The sequence below is a fragment of the Myotis brandtii genome, unplaced genomic scaffold (genome assembly GCF_000412655.1).
Source record: "Myotis brandtii unplaced genomic scaffold, ASM41265v1 scaffold71, whole genome shotgun sequence".
Lineage (NCBI taxonomy): Eukaryota > Metazoa > Chordata > Mammalia > Chiroptera > Vespertilionidae > Myotis > Myotis brandtii.
Genome location: NW_005370787.1, coordinates 5,696,830 through 5,713,079, shown reverse-complemented (window position 1 = coordinate 5,713,079; position 16,250 = coordinate 5,696,830). Strand labels below are relative to the sequence as shown.

The 16,250-nt window shown below is 39.5% G+C and overlaps 1 pseudogene; it reads right to left on the bottom strand.

The window, feature by feature from the left end:
• Positions 1-1,678: 1,678 nt before the first annotated feature.
• Positions 1,679-15,951, bottom strand: LOC102263282 (annotated as a pseudogene).
• Between the last annotated feature and the right edge of the window lie 299 nt (positions 15,952-16,250).

Below are 16,250 nucleotides of genomic sequence, written 5' to 3'. Positions count from 1 at the left end.
TATTGTGAAAAAGATCTTGGAGGCAATTTATCACATAAGAATCTGTCACTGATTAACTCTTTTTCAGATGTGTCTTGGAGCAGAAAAGTGAAGTAGAAAGTGACAATTCTGACAATATTCCTACCAAAGAGAAGAGAATGTGCCAACTGGTGCTAAAAGGATTTGTAGTCTCTGCTACAGCATGTTCTCCTCTCTCCCCCCTCCCCCACAACCAGGTTTTGTGGAGCCTGACACTTCTAAACATTGAAGGGTCCTTTTAAGAAAAATACAAATTACACAGAAAATTAAACATAAGGTCTTGGAAGGAACCCAGACAAGTAAGGCACCCTTAAAATTAATATTCTTTAGCTTCAAGAAAACCATCTTTTGCCTCAACAGAAAAGAGACCAGATAGAAGCATCTTAGAGGACAATACATCTGTGATACAAAAGTGTCAATGTAATAGATTCTATTGTAAAGCAAAGTTCCTATAGTTGAACAGCATTCTGAATTAGGAAAGGGCCTTTTATGTAATTTTTACTTCTTCAGCAAGTAAGGTCCTGCTAGATCTTCCCCATTTTCTCAGAAAAATGTCCAGCTGAGAAACAAACAGCCACACTAGTACACAAAAGAGATGGCAGCGAAGTTATCTCTTCCAAGTTTCACTTCAGTTCCCCCTGCTCTGCTTCCTTCCAGTCCTTTTGAGGGACTAGAGCGGACACGAGCACTCAGAGGGGCCCAGTGAGTGCCCGGAGCTTCAGAGAGTCAGCCAGCCCATCTCGCCCACTTCAGAACAACTGCCAGCTCTTCCGGGCTCTCACCCTTTTCTTTGCGAACTTCAATGTTCCTTCATCCTCTTCCCCTTTGATTCCAGATTTCTTACAAACCCAAGATTTTTTTTTTCTTTTTTGTCAGAAGTCATTGACAAAAGAACTGGAGCCAGAATAAAACAAGCAAGAAGCGAACCAGACGGTAAAAAGTAAAAGTGAGGACTAGGCCTGGCTGAAGTCAGCTCTGAAAAAGCCAGGTGAGAAAGTCTAAAGGCCCCAGTGATGACCCTGCTGACTGAAGTGGTCGTGGCGACACCCAGGAAGGAAGATGAAGGGGTGGCTGCCTATTTTCCTTTGAGTTTGACAAACACTTTCAAATGCCAAAGCGAAGCATTAAAGGATAAGGTCCAAGCTGAAGATAATTCAGCCTGAATACCAGTTTCTTTGCTTACTAGCTATTAAAACTCTCAAAAACCAGGGCCCCTTGCTTGTTAACTTCTGTTGCTTTCACCCTAGCAGGCAGGGCAGGATCAGGGAGGGGAGGAGAGAGATGCAGGCACTTACTCTTCCAGGTCTCCCTGCAATGCCCTGTTCTCTGTAACTACCGCTCCCACTGGCTGGCCCCTCCTTCCCACACCCATCCCTCCACCCACACCCACACCTCCTTGCCCCTTAACACTGAGGGAAGTGATAGCTCACTAAAACTCTACACCCCCAGGTGCCTCACTCAATGTTCATTTTCGTTCTTTTTGTTTTACGAAAAGCTACAAGTTCACTGACATAATATAGTCTAACACGTATTAAAGTTTCAAGGAGGACATTTCAAATCTCAAATAAGAAATCACAATACTCACCATTATTTCAGAACTGGAAAAGGGTGGTGGTGGTGATGCACGGGTTTCAGCCCAAAATGAACATGCAGAAACCGTTTACTTTGGTAGATCTGTGTTGATGCCATATTTCTCTTTGAGAAACTTCAACTGTTCTTCCTTCTTCTTTGTGTCCCTCTTCCCAAATGCCCTGTTGGTGGCAGAGTATCTGTTACAGACCTTGAGTCCTGAGGAATCACACCCATTTTTTGCATCAAAGCTCTCTTCTTACACCCTAGATTAGAACCTGTTCTGGTTTCGGGTGTGTTCTCTACTCTTATTTGATGAATAAGGTCCGAGTTTCCCAGCTATACATTTCTTCCGCTGTGACTTTGTAGGGAAAATTGTTTATGTACAAAATCTGACTTACTTCAGGTGGAAGTTGAATGTTCACCCTCTTGGATTCTTGCAATGCCCTCTGGGTGGGCTGATGGGGTACCGCAACAAATACCGAATTCCTCCTCCCTCTTCCAGAACCTGCTCAGCTCCTAGTTTAATGGGGCGTTAGATGCAGGACATAAACATCTGGGCTCCAACGGAAGCTGTTATAACACTCAGGTTCATGTGGAGACGTGTTGATGTCTCCTTTGGAAAGGACTTTGAGGCAAAGCCATTTTAGTTTTTTTAAGTAGCCCCTTTATTACTGCCCATGATTCTTTAAAATCCACAGTTCCTTCATTAAATTACCTTCATTTGAACCAACTGAATTAAATTAGAGCTGGGCTCCCGCCTGATATAGATTTCATGTCTAAAAGAACTGTGGTTTTTCTGTTGGTTGGTTGATAGTCTATACTCAACCAAATTGTATTTACCTTACTTTGTAAGGTCATTGTATATCAAGAAAGGTTCCCTACTTTCTCCAAACCAAGATTTTCAGAAAAACACATATAACCAGGAAGTAGTCATGAAGAAATAGGACTTTCTTCTAAGGCAGTGGTTCTCAACCTTGGCTGCACATTAGAATCACCTGGGAATCTTTTTAAAATCCTGATTTCTGGGCCTCATACTCCGGAAATTCTGTTTCTTTGTTACTAATGTTGTGGCCCCACCCCATAACAAAGAAATATGAGGCCCAGAAATCAGGATTTTAAAAAGATTCCCAGGTGATTCTAATGTGCACCCAAAGTTGAGAACCACTGTTCTAAGGGGTCAAACCAGTACTGACCATTACTAGGGTCATAGATCTCCCAATCACACTCCAGTGTGTTTGGACATTTTTATCTTGCAGAAATAAAGTTATGTTTTATACTCAGTGACATAATAACATGTCACCTGTTTAATTATACATGATGAATGAAAAATAATCTAGCCTCCACTGACTTCACTATATGCATTACTACATTTTAGACTTGTCAGCAAATTCAATTTATTTACCTTTCAATTTAGTGAAGTTATTTCAAATTTCATAGGTGTGGAAATAATTGAAACATAGACATTAGAAATCTTATTTTAATGTCAAATCTCATTTGAAAACTCATTTACATTGCATGGAAATGAAGACTCTGGTGACCACAATTCTTACTGTTTCCATGCATATTAAGAAATAAGAAATATTAAAAAGTAAAAAACAAAAGGATGTGCTCATCAAATTATGGTTTATAATTTCAGGGGGTGACTCTAATATAGCAAAAGGATCAAATATTCAGTCAAGTTCTTTTATCATCTCTATCTCCTGTTATACTAATGCACGTCAGGTAATTTTAAATAAAAAAAAATGTTACAACTTCTCAAGCTCTAATTAATGAGCAGTCTGCTTATAGCTGCTAGAAAGATCAAACGTATTATTTCAAAGTCTAGATTTAGAAGAGGAGAGATTATTTTGAACTTGACCTGGGTACTGAGTTAGTAGTCAGCTTTTCTATACAAATTCTTTCTTTGTCAACCTCCTTCAAAGTCTAATGTAAGTACACATTGGCAGGCTTCCCTCCTGCTTTTAGGTGCATTTCAGATTTTAGCAGGGAGGAAAGAGTCGGTGTGCACATACAGCAACCAGTCTAATGTCAAGTAAAAAAAAAGTACTTGGGACTTCCAGAGAAGGAGTCACGCTTCAGTTGAGGCCAATGCAGAAGCAGAGCTGCCACCATACACATTGCAGCCCGGGATCTGAGAGAAGATTTATACACTAGCATTCCCTGGAATACATCCTTGTAGAGATGCAGGCTGTGCACAGCAGTGCTGGCCATTCTGCTGAGAAGGTAACAATTACGTTATCAAAGATGTCAACAAATTTTCTTGTACTTAGGGGTATGTCTGATGAAATTAGAATTAGGGAAGATGAAAGAGGTTTTCTTCTTATGCATTAGATAAAGCAAGCAGTAAAATAACATATAATAAAGCCTAGTTTTGCTTATGTACACATTTTTTTCCTAGTTTTAAGACTATGACTACATCTAATGCTCTCATATATAGAGTAGGCCCTCCAACCAAGAGTTGTCAATTAATTGAACATTTCTGGTTGTAAAACTTCAATAGATTTTCTCTTTTCAGTAGGTTCCTGTTTCTGGTTGTACAACATTTCAATGTCTGTTAAATTAAGAATCACGGTCAAATCTTTTTGCTAATTTTCTAGATATCTGATTGAACCAAATAGCTATCACTATGGGTTATAAATCTTGGTATAAGACAACATAAATGGCACCATTTTCAACTCATTGGCAGAATCTGTACAATTTTACCAGTTAATTCTTGATTAAAATTGAGGGATTTCACATAATCTAGATTTCTGCTTTAAAAAAAATAAAATCAGATCTCACAACACAGGATCTCTATTTCTATGTGAAAATATTTGGCTTGAGATGGGGCCCAGCCACCACTCCATTTTCTTGAAAGACTTTCTTTGCTTTCTGTGACAGTATACTTTCTTTTCTTCCTGATTCACTGACAGTTTCTTTCCCATAGGGCAATGCTCTACACTGACCCATGCCAGCCTGGCATCACCCTCCAACTTTAAACATAAGATTTCCTCAACACTGATTTCTAAGTCCTGAAGAGGTTCTTTGTTCTCATTCTAAATGCACTCCCTAGGAAAGTTAATTCACTCATTATATATATATATATATATTCAGCAAGCCACAAAGGTATATTCCCAAACCAGTCTGCTAACACCATCTCCCCTGCTCTCTCTCTCTCTCTCTCTCTCTCTCCACTTATTTTCCTTGAGTGAATCATACTACTTCCAGTTACCTAGCTTTTGCAAAGCTGATTCCACTAGCTGGAAGATTTTTTTCCCCTGCTCTTTTGCCTGCTTTCTTTCTATCTTTCAAGTAGTTCTCTTAGTTTAGACTTTATTCTTCTAGAAAAACTGCTCTGAACTACAGATAAAAATATGTTTATTACTTTCTTTCACAATAGCTTACATGCCCCCCTTTGTAGAACTTATCAGAACATAACAAATTATTTGTGTAATTAATTGCTTAATATTGATTTGAATGGGGTCTATAAAGTACATTCAAATAGGTCCTTTTTGTGCTCTTCACTGTGTCTTTGTATTTAGCACAGTGTTTGACATATAATGTGTTCATATTAAGTGTTTATTGGCTTTGACATAGGTATTAGTGTAAAAGTTATATGAGATCTTTTAATATCCCCTGAGAAATTTAAAAAAAACCTCTCTTTCCTAATTAAATGTAAGGAAAGTCCAGGCAAATTTAAATAGATGAGCTGGTAAATTTATTATGGACTTTGACTAGTAACTGTATTACACTACTTTAAATTTTAAAAAAATATTTTTTAATGATTGTACAGAGAGGAAGGGAGAGAGAGTTAGAAACATCAATGAGAGAGAAACATTGATCAGCTGTCTCCTCTATGTCACCTCCTGGGATGGAGCCCACAACCAAGGTAATGCTCTTGACCAGAATTGAACCTGGAACCCTTCAGTTTGTAGGCCAATGCTCTATCCACTGAGCCAAACCAGTTAGGGCTGTATTATACTACTTTATACATGCACATTAGTTTAGTCTGAAAAAAATAAAATTGCATTGTCCTAAAGACTATAGTAGCATGGAATTAACAAACATTCCAGTTCTCTCAGCAATAATTGTGAAGCACTAGTCATTAATAGTTTCTATTAAATTAATAATCATTTTAAATGTTATTGTTCAAAATAAAGAGATTAAGCATATTCCAAATGTACTTAATATTCATCTTTCTATGAAACATTTTAGGGTAATTCCCACAATATTGTATTGCTTTTTCAACATAAAGTAAATTAAATATGCTAAGAGTTTTGTGACATTATCTTAACAGTGCACATTTTTCATCAAATATGCATGGTCAAGCTAATCAAATGCTCCAAAACATTTATTTCAAGCAATAAGATAAAAATAAATTTATGCTTACATATAGTTATTTGTTGATAATTGAGAATAATGGATCTGAAGGTTTCTTAGAGAAATAAGGAATAGAGCAAAAAACAGCTTGGCATCTTGAAATTATCTGTTGAGCTGAAAGCTGTCATCTCTTTTCTGCTTTTGCTTAAAGACCTGGAACATTAGCATGTTCACATGGCCAAAGACAGATGGCTACCCACACATTCTCCCTAGGCTTAACACTTGTTCTCTTAATACAACCACCAAGGAATTTGCCCACCATCTGTGGATCTGTGGTCCCTTCCTCACTGTATGAATTTTATGACAAGAGACTAAGTGACTTTAAACTGCACATTCTGGGATGGTTCCTCTTTAGGATATAAGCACTACAAATCACCATCTTTACTAGTCAGGATGGGCTACGTTAGGCTGCAATAACAGACACCATCTATTCTCAGTGGCTTAATACAACAAATGTTTATATCTCACTTGCCCTCAGTGTCCAAATGGAGCAGTATAATATTCAACTCATTGTTCATGCAAAGCCCCAGGCTCATGAAGGCTCCATCTCAGCCCTGGCTACTACAAGCACCACCTGGGAAAAAAAGAATTTTAAAGCCAATTGCCTACAATTAAATCCTCCTACCAGAAACTGAGACACTTCATTTGTGCACATATTTCATTTGCCACAGCAGGTCAATGGCCATGTCTAACTTAAGTGTGAGAGGTAATCTTAAAAGTCTTAAAAAAATACTTTTTAACAGTTCTTATAATATTGGTTTGGCGGTGATGAAGTCCTCTAGCTTTTTCTTGTCTGGGAAGCTCTTTATTTATCCCTTGATTCTAAATGACTGTTTTGCTGGGTAGAATAATCTTGGTTGTGGGTCCTTGCTTTTCATCACTGATTATTTTGTGTCAATCCCTTCTGGCCTGCAAAGTTTCTGTTGAGAAATGAGCTGACAGTCTTATGGGAGGTCCCTTGTAGATAACTAACTGCTTTTAAGATTCTCTTTTTGCCCTAACTGGTTTGGCTCAGTGGATAGAGCCTTGGTCTGCGAACTGAAGGGTCCCAGGTTTGATTCTGGTCAAGGGCATGTACCTTGGTTGAGGGCACATCCCCAGTTGGGGGTGTGCAGGAGGCAGTTGATCAATGTTTCTCTCTCATCATTGTTTCTAACTATCCTCTCCTTCCCTCTCTGTAAAAAACAAACAAAAACAACACAATAAAATATATTTTTTTAAAAAAAGATTCTCTCTTTGTCTTTAACCTTTGGCATTTAGTTATGATGTGTCTTGGTGTAGGGCTCTTTAGGTTCATCTTGTTTGGGACTCTGCATTTCCTGGACTTGTATTTTTATTTCCTTCACTAGGTTAGGGGTATTTTCTGTCATTATTTTTTTCACACAGGTTCCAATTTCTTGATCTCTCTCTCTCTTCTCCTTCTGGCACCCCCATTATGCCAATGTTGGTAGTCTTGAAGTTGTTCCAGAGGTTCCTTATACTGCCCTCATTTTTTTAAGAGTCTTTTTCTGTTCTGATTGTTTTCTGCTTTCTTATCTTTAAAATCTCTGATTTAATATTCTGCTTCATCTATTCCACAGTTGATTCCTTATAATGTATTCTTTGTTTCAGTTAGAGTGTCTTCATTTCTGATTGGTTCTTTTTCATGTTTTCTAATTCCAGTTTTATGTTTTGTTGTTGTTCTCACTAAGTTCACCTCTCCTCCCCTAAATTCACTGAGCATCCTTATAACTAGTGTTTTGAACTCTGCATCTGGAAGATTGCTTGTCTCCATTTTATTAAGTTCTTTTTACAGAGTTTTGTTCTATTCTTTTTTACTTGGAGCATGTTTTCTTGCTTCTCATTTTAGCAGACTTCCTATGTTGGCTTCTCTGTATTAGTAGAATGGCTTTATGTAGTAGGTGTTCCATAGAGTCCAGTGGCACAATCTTCCCGATCACCCAAGCTGGGTACTCCAGGTGCACCCCCCTCCTCCATGTAGGCTGTGTATATCCTTCTGTTGTAGTTGAGCCTTGATTGCTGTTGGCATATCAGTGGGACGGATTTGCCCTGGGCCAATCTACTACAAGTGACCATCGTGGAAGTCCAGTGTTCAAGAGCCCACCTCATGGAGTAGGACTTATTTTAGCAGAGCTCTAATGTCCACTGAGTCCACCCCTTGAGTGTGTCACTTGTGGACATAGTTCTGGCACCTCCCAGGAGGTGCAACCAAGGTCACCTGCCACCTGTGTCCTGCCCAAGTCTACCTAGTATGAGCTACAAAGTGATATTCAGATGGCTGCTACTTGTGCTGGACTTTGAGGTGCCCAGGAGAGGCCAAGATGGAAAACAAGGCTGGTTGTCACTAGTGCTGGGCCTGGGGACACTTACTGAGAGGTACTGGGCATGGTGAGTCCAGATGCCGCTTGTTTGAGAGATTTTAGAAAGTCTGAAGCAGAAGCCAAGATAAGTCATTTGTATGGAAAAGCCATTAGAAAACAGCTTTTATGAGCCAGCAACTTTGGTGGGGTGGGGTTTCAGGGAATCACCATGGTGAGGCAGATAGTGTTGATGGAGACTCAGATATGATCCCTGCCTGCTGACTCTGTGAGGGAAGGGACCAGAAAAGGAACAATGGTGTCTTCTAGCACGTCTGTTTAAGGAGAAAGCTGCCCCTCCAGCTCTCACCCTTGTGTCAGACAATTTAGTTCCTCCCATGCGTCCCTAGTGTCTTTCTCGCTGCTGCTCCAGTGCTTGAGTTTAGAGAAACTAAGTCTGAATAAGTTCAAGTGAGGACCTTCAAGAAAAACTCCTGAGACTCCAGCAACCCTCCATCTCTCTCAGCCACATCCCCACTGATTTTTGCAGCCAGAAGTTATAGGGACTTCTTTTACTCACACTGAAACCCTGTCCTGGGGGCGGGGGGGCGAGGGGGCTGGTGTGCAGCTTGGACCCCTTTCATCTCAGGGAGGAAACTCCACCTGAGATATACCTCCAATTTTTATCCTTTAATCCACCACATATGGGTGTGGACCCAGCTCATTCTGTATCTCTACCCCTCCCACTCCTGATGTGGCTTCTTCTTTATATCCTTATTTGTAGGACTTCTGTTCAGCTAGATTTCAGGTGGTTCTGAATGATGGGTGTAGTTTAGTTGTAATTCAAGTATTTCCTTTACCTATGCCACCAACTTGACTGTAACTCAATAGACTATTTAACAAATACTCACTACTGCATATGGTCAGTGCCTATAATAAATCCCTTATTTTATATTACTCATTGTGGTTCTTTTTCTCTAGTCTTCTTTCTCAGAGACAAGAGCATGCCTGATGTGTGTTAGGAATTAGGAGTGTGGAAAAACTGGAAGAGATAATAGGGTGAGTAGATGAAAACAAGGATGAGAAAATGATGGGTGCTAGATTGTGTAGAGATTTTGACTGTTTCTTTGAATGAGATGGAAATACACTGGGAGATTTTAGCAGAGAAGAAATGTGAATTGACTTCATTTCTAAGGTTCGCTTTAGTTGTGGGGATGGGAATTGACTAAGGAGGCAAAGTAAAGATGGGTAAAATAATACAAATTATGAAACTATTCCAATTATCAGTTTTGAAAGATGGTAGCAGAGAGGTAAGAAATATTCTTGAAGGTAGATCCAACATTATTTATTTATGGATAGGATGAAAGGTGTAAAAGAAAATCAGGAATGATTCTAAAGTCTTGAACTTGATCCACTAGAACTAAGTTGTTGACTTTTACTAAGATGGTGAAGTTTGAAAGGATAGGAATAAAAGGTTTTAGTTTAATTGGAGATACTGGAAATATTCCCTAGAGAACAATAAAGAGATATTGCAAAAGGCCATCAGACACACAAGTCTTAATTTCAGACAAAAGTTTCTGCTGTATGTAACCTTAGGAGTCATTAATGTAGGATTGGTATAAAAAGTCATAATATTGGGTGGGCTCACCAAAGGGATGAGTGTTAAAAGTGATATAGAACTGAGCCTTAAAGCACTCCAAAATTAATATATTAGAAGGGTAAGGAGGAGGCAGATAATGAAATTGAGAAGGAACTAATAAAAGGAATATGATGCCCACAAGCCAAAGGAAGAAATTATCTTAAAAACAGTGTCCAACCCTATAAAATACCATTGAAAGTAGTTATAGAGGAAATAGAGTCAAGATAGTTGTATGCTATGTTGTTGTTTTTTAAGATGGGAAAATAACAGCATGTTTGCTTGCCAATGGAAATGGTCCAAAGAGAGGTCAAAATTGAATGTAAGAAATATTTCTAGAGCAATGACCTTGGATAGGCAAATGGGAAATAGAAAGATTAATCTTTGATAATAGACCATTCAGTTCATCCATAATAACTGGTATATGAGTTTATGAGCACAAACGCAATTCAATGGATAGATGTGTTCAAGCCAACTTTTAAGGTGACTTTAATGAAACAGAGGTGAGATGTCTTTACTCAAAAAATCTTCAATAGCTGACAATTTCATATGGAATCATGTGGAATTACTTACATATTCAGTGATTTAAAAATATTTATTGAGTTCATATTTTGCACCAAAGATTTTTCTGGGAACTGGAGATAGACTAAAAACAAGGTCACTACTTATCTAAAAGTGAGAACAAACATAAAAACATTACAAAGCATAGAAAGAACAACTCAGCTTTAATAGGAAAAGCGGGAGTCAAGTTCAGAGAGTACATGCACGCGGCCTATTATTCTTTCATTTTTCATAGAGGTGGGATGCAAAAAAGTTTGAAGTCTTCAAGTTATTGATTTGAACCTGACATTCCAGATTCAATCTCACTGAGTCTTTCCTCACATATGCAACTTTAGTGACAAAAATTCCAACCACTCCTAGTGCAAAACTACACCAATACTATCATATCCATATATAGGTATTTTTTACATATTCTATGCCCTATTCCCCTATCATAATTTACCAATATTTTAAGATCCTAAAGAAATGCCACTCTTCAATACCTTTGTTCTTCAAATAAAATGTATTAACTTAGGGTTTACAGTATATTGTATATGGTTCCACTTATTATTATTTCTTACAAATTAAACTTATTGAATCAATCAATTTTTGAGTACTAAATATTGATCATGTACTAAGCTAGTTTTCTGAGATTACACAAAGAAAAGACATGTTATCTCTCTTCAAGAAGCTTTTCCATGTCCATTTTCCCCACATACTTGTTAGTGCCTGATTCATCTTTGTATTCCCTATAGTACTTCCCAGGGCATCTTCAACATGGGAGGTATTCAATTAAATGTGTTCAACCAATGGAATCTTATTCAGTTATAAGTAAGAAGGAAATCCTGACATTTATAAAACATGGATGAACTTGAAGGTATTATGCTGAGATAAGTCAGACAGTGAAAGAAAAGTACTATATGATTTCATTTATATCTAGAATTTTTAAAATCCTGAAAACAGAGTTTAGAAGGTGGGAGAAATTGAAGAGATATAGTATAAGGGTACAAACTTATAACTAATGGATAAATAAGACCTGGAGTTCTAGAGATTATAGTCAATAATCCTAATATGTAAAAACCCTGGGTCTGTCACTACTGGAGGCTCCACCAACCGGAAGTCAGTCCTGCAGTCAGCACTGGGTTGCCATGGTGACCCAGTAATGACTGCTGTGGCTGCAGGCGCAGTGACCCAGCACTGACTGCGAATCAGGCCCAGAGAGAGGCCTAAAGAGAGAAGCAGGGTCTGATCCATAGCCTGTGTGGCAGCTGTTGATCAGCACTTGCCTCTCTCTTTCTCTCCCGTTGGGCCAGCAGCCACACCTCCATTTCTCTCCAGGCCTTCACCAGGGCTGCTGATCAGCCCCGCCTTTCTTATCAGGCCCTGTTGATTGGCCCAGAGATGCTGACTGGCATAGAAACCAACCAATCAGAACCAAATCTGGGTCAACTGTGAGGAGCCAATGGCTGCCTAGGAGGCAGAGCTTTTGATACTGACTGGCATAGAAACTGACCAATAAGAACAAAATCTGGGTCAACTGTGAGGAGCCAATGCTGCCTAGAAGGAGGAGGGCTGTTGGGGCCAAGATCAGGCCTGCAGGGGAGGGCAGTTGGTAGTGAGATCAGGCCAGCAGGGGAGGGCAGTTGAGAGCAACCAGGCCAGCAAGCAGAGAGGTTAGGGCTGATCAGGCAAGGAAGTAGAGAGGTTAGGGGTGATCAGGCAGGCAGGCAGAGAGGTTAGGGGAAATCAGGAAGGCAGGCAGAGGCAGTTAGGGGCGATCAGGCAGGCAGGCAGGTGAGCAGTTAGGAGCCAGCAGTCCCAGATTGCGAGAGGGATGTCCAACTGCTGGTTTAGGCCCTATCCTTGCTGAGGAAACCATCCCTTCTGTGCATGAATTTCGTGCACCAGGCCACTAGTATTGTATTATAAACTTCAAGAAACTAGATTACTTGTTCTCACCACATAAAAAAACTGATAATTATTTTTACATGTTAGAGATGTTAGCTAATGCTACAGTGGTAACCATATTTTAATATATAAATGTATCAAATAAAAATGTTGTACACCTTAAAATTACACAATATTATATGTCAATTATCTTACTGAAATATTTTAAAAATTCAAAATTCTCAATATCTAGAAATGGGGAAAAGGAAGTAAAGAGATAAGCTATGGGCTAGGTATTGTAGAGTTAGAGGCTTTTATATAATCCTCTTCATTACACAGTGCTCAAATGAATTTCACCTGTACTTTTATTTGTGCACTGTTTTAAAGGTGGTATTAAATGTTTAGAAGGAAGGTCAAAATACAAACACAAGTCATTCCTGATGATTGCCCTTTAATAAGTAAACACGCTACAGGCATTATAACCTAAATCATAATCCAATTGAACTGATTATAAAGAGTCATAGATAAATGAGCTGTTTTAATAAGCGGTTATTTTTTGCTATCAGAGTTTCTTCCATTAAAGTAAAATAATTAAGACGCTGAATCAGAAGATGACAAAACAACATCTTTTAGAAGAAAACACTGGAGTGTTTGGAAGAAAGTAAGGCAATGTTTTTAATGAACACAAATTACCTTTCAAATTTTTTCACTGTTCAAAGAAAGACCGTTATTTAATTAAAAGGCTTAGCTATAAACATAAGTCACAGTTGCATTCCTTATATGCAAAAAGACTATAAACAGGAGCTATAGTTCTACTTTGGCATTTAGAGCTTTTTGTCTGAGTAGAAGCCATAAAGTGGAGACGGTCATTTTATTATAAGCAGCCAAGTGAAAACTATTATTTGATTACTATTTGTTAATGAGATATATTGGAAGCTGAGCCAGAGACTGGAAAGGGAAATCCATAAAACCACTCCAAGTCCTAGATCTTTGAGGTCACCAGGACTCTGCACCTCAAAGTTGTGCTGCAAATGTGCACAGGCATATTTCCCTGTCATGCCCAGGTGCCACGATGACAGACGCTGCGGAGAGACACAGATGGCACTTCAATCTCACCATGATCTCTAGTTATCCTTCATCTATTTTCCTGTTTAATCCATGATGCAGAACGCAGGTCAGCATGCTTTCCATCTCACGGATGTTTCCGCAACTAGGATAAAAATGTTAGTATTTGACCAGCTTTCTATTAGAAAATAATTTTTTCAAACACTTTTGAATAAGTCAAAAAGTTACCCAGTTTTAAAATATTTATACAGATTAATATTTTATCTACTAAGTGTTCATAATAAAATTGAATCATACCTAAAAGGTTGACATGTCAGTCTCATTAATTCACTATAAAATTATATATAACATATATAGTCAATATATATAATGTATATAAATTCAAACAATATCAATTTAAACTCTCCCCACACTCTGATTAAAGAAAGAAACTTATTCATGTTTCTAAGATTTTATATGTAATTATGGCCAAAGGAGTCACAAATCTTGAAATTTCTCATCTCATGACTCATTTCATGTAGTCAACGTATGCTCTAAATTAAATTTCTCTTCTGACATAAAAGTGAAAAACCAAATTGCAACTAACCAACAGAAAATATGCAGACTTAATCTATTTCATTGGTTTTATGTGAAGATTAAAATAAAAATATTTTAATTCAGACATTATTTTATCTGTAATTTCTACTTGTACCACAAGATCAACTTCTCACATGATGCCATTGAACATGTATGAATCTCAATGTGACTTAGTGAATCTGCATTTTTCAAAGTGAACCATAACATTGAACTTCACATATTAAACTTTTGTAATGAATAGGCCTGGGTTTTAATAACAAAATTGAGACTTTTCTAACAACTGGCACAACTAAAAAGTTACAGGAATTTGACTAAATTGTTGCAAAGAAATGGCCCAATTAGTGGAAAGGGGAGATTCAACAAAGCACAGGTAGCAGATAGTTACTGAAAAAAAGTTTCCTCTTTATATCTCAATGAGTTGGAATTCCTTAATAAACTGTTTATAACTATAAAACCTATAGCTTTACATTGAGACTTTAGATTATCACCAGTTTGCTTAGCTCCATAGCCTATGGGAATCTTAATTTAAATTATACTAATCAAATTAAAAGGAAGAGAAAGGCCACAAATCCTTAGAAAGAAATAAGACACAAAATATCTATCCATTTGTGTCACATTTCTAATAATTATCCTATTTTTGTGTGTGAGTATGGCAAATATGGTGTACAGTTCTTTTTGCTATATCTTGAAAGGTCAATGAGGTTTCTTTGCTATGCAGCAAAAACCTTTCTCTTTCATGTTGAGTCTTAGAATAGCAATCTCTTCAGAGACTGGTTGTCTGAAATCCTCTCTTGCATGACCATTCTGGCTTAACCATAATCCAGTTAAAGCTGAGTCATTGATTGACACCAGGCACTGGGGCAGACAGATGAATTTCTCTGGTTTAAAGTTTAATGGAACATATCTTTTGATCTTTCATTCTGTAAGGAATCTGCAGTTCATTTTCTCCCCCAGGTTTCCTTGGTGCTAGGACTTTGTCACATATAGATCTCATTTTCATGAGTAGAACCTAATGTAGTGAGGTCAATATTGCTAATCTAATATGGCAGTTTATATTCATGGTTGAGGGAGGGTAACTTGATCACTATTATTTCCAAGGCTACTTAATCTATCCTGTAAAAATGTGACATGTGTTCTTCTAAGATCTAAGGACATGATGTCTTATATGAAAACTAGAGGCCTGGTGCACGGATTCGTGCACTGGTGGGGTCCCTTGGAGTAGCCTGTGGGGATCGGACCAAAACCGGCAGTCCAATGCCACCTACATTCCTGCCAGCCACTCCTGCTCATTCTGGCCCCACTGTGCCTGCCGCCACCACTTGGTAAGCTCACTGCAGCTCCGCTGCAGTCTCCGGGCTGCGGTGGCCAACCGTGAGCCTTGCGTCTGGTGACCATCTGTCAACTGAGCAGCACTCCTGCTGTGGGGGTGCACTGACCACCAGGGGGTAGCTCCTGCATTGAGCATCTGCCCCTGGTGGTCAGTGTGTGTCGTAGCGATTGGTCATTCAGTCTTCGGTCATTCAGTCACTTAAGCTTTTATATATACAGACTATAGGCCCAGTGCACAAATTTGTGCACAGGTGGGATCCCTCGGGTTGGCCTGCAGAGATCCGGCCCCAGCTCATGCTTCCAGCCTCGCAGCCCCAGCTCATGCCCCCAGCATTGAAGCCCTGCCACCCCACCTGGCACCCTGCCTTGGTCTGGTGCCGCCCCCTCACCTGCTCCACCAGCAGGGTGATTGATCAGGGCCTGGCTCCCCACCTGGCTCCCTCAGTGCCTGGGAGTGAGGCAGTGGCCCCACCCCCTGCCGCTGCCACTGGTCACTGTCTGTGGGGTGATTGGTGGGGCAATGGGGCCCCCGCTCACACCCGCCTTGGCCTGGCACCACCCACTCACCTGCTGCACCATCCCACCAAAGTGCCCCTCTCGTTGGGGCTCATCAGGACCAGTAGCCCCTTCACTGCTGCCCACTGCCAGTGCTGCATTGCCGACGCCTTCCATGTTCCGCACTGCCCCCTGGTGGTCAGCGCACATCATAGCGAGCAGTCGAACTCCCGGTCAAATGGCCACCCGAGGAGACAATTTGAATATTAGGCTTTTATTATATAGGACTAGAGGCCCGGTGCACAAAATTCGTGCACTGGGGGGTGGAGGTCCCTCAGCCCAGCCTGCCCCTCTCACAGTCCAGGAGCCCTCAGTGGATGTCCTACTGATGGCCACAGTCTGGCAGCAGAGGCTTGGAGCAGGCGCCGTGTGTGTGTGTGTGTGTGTGTGTGTGTGTGTGTGTGTGTGTGTTTGTC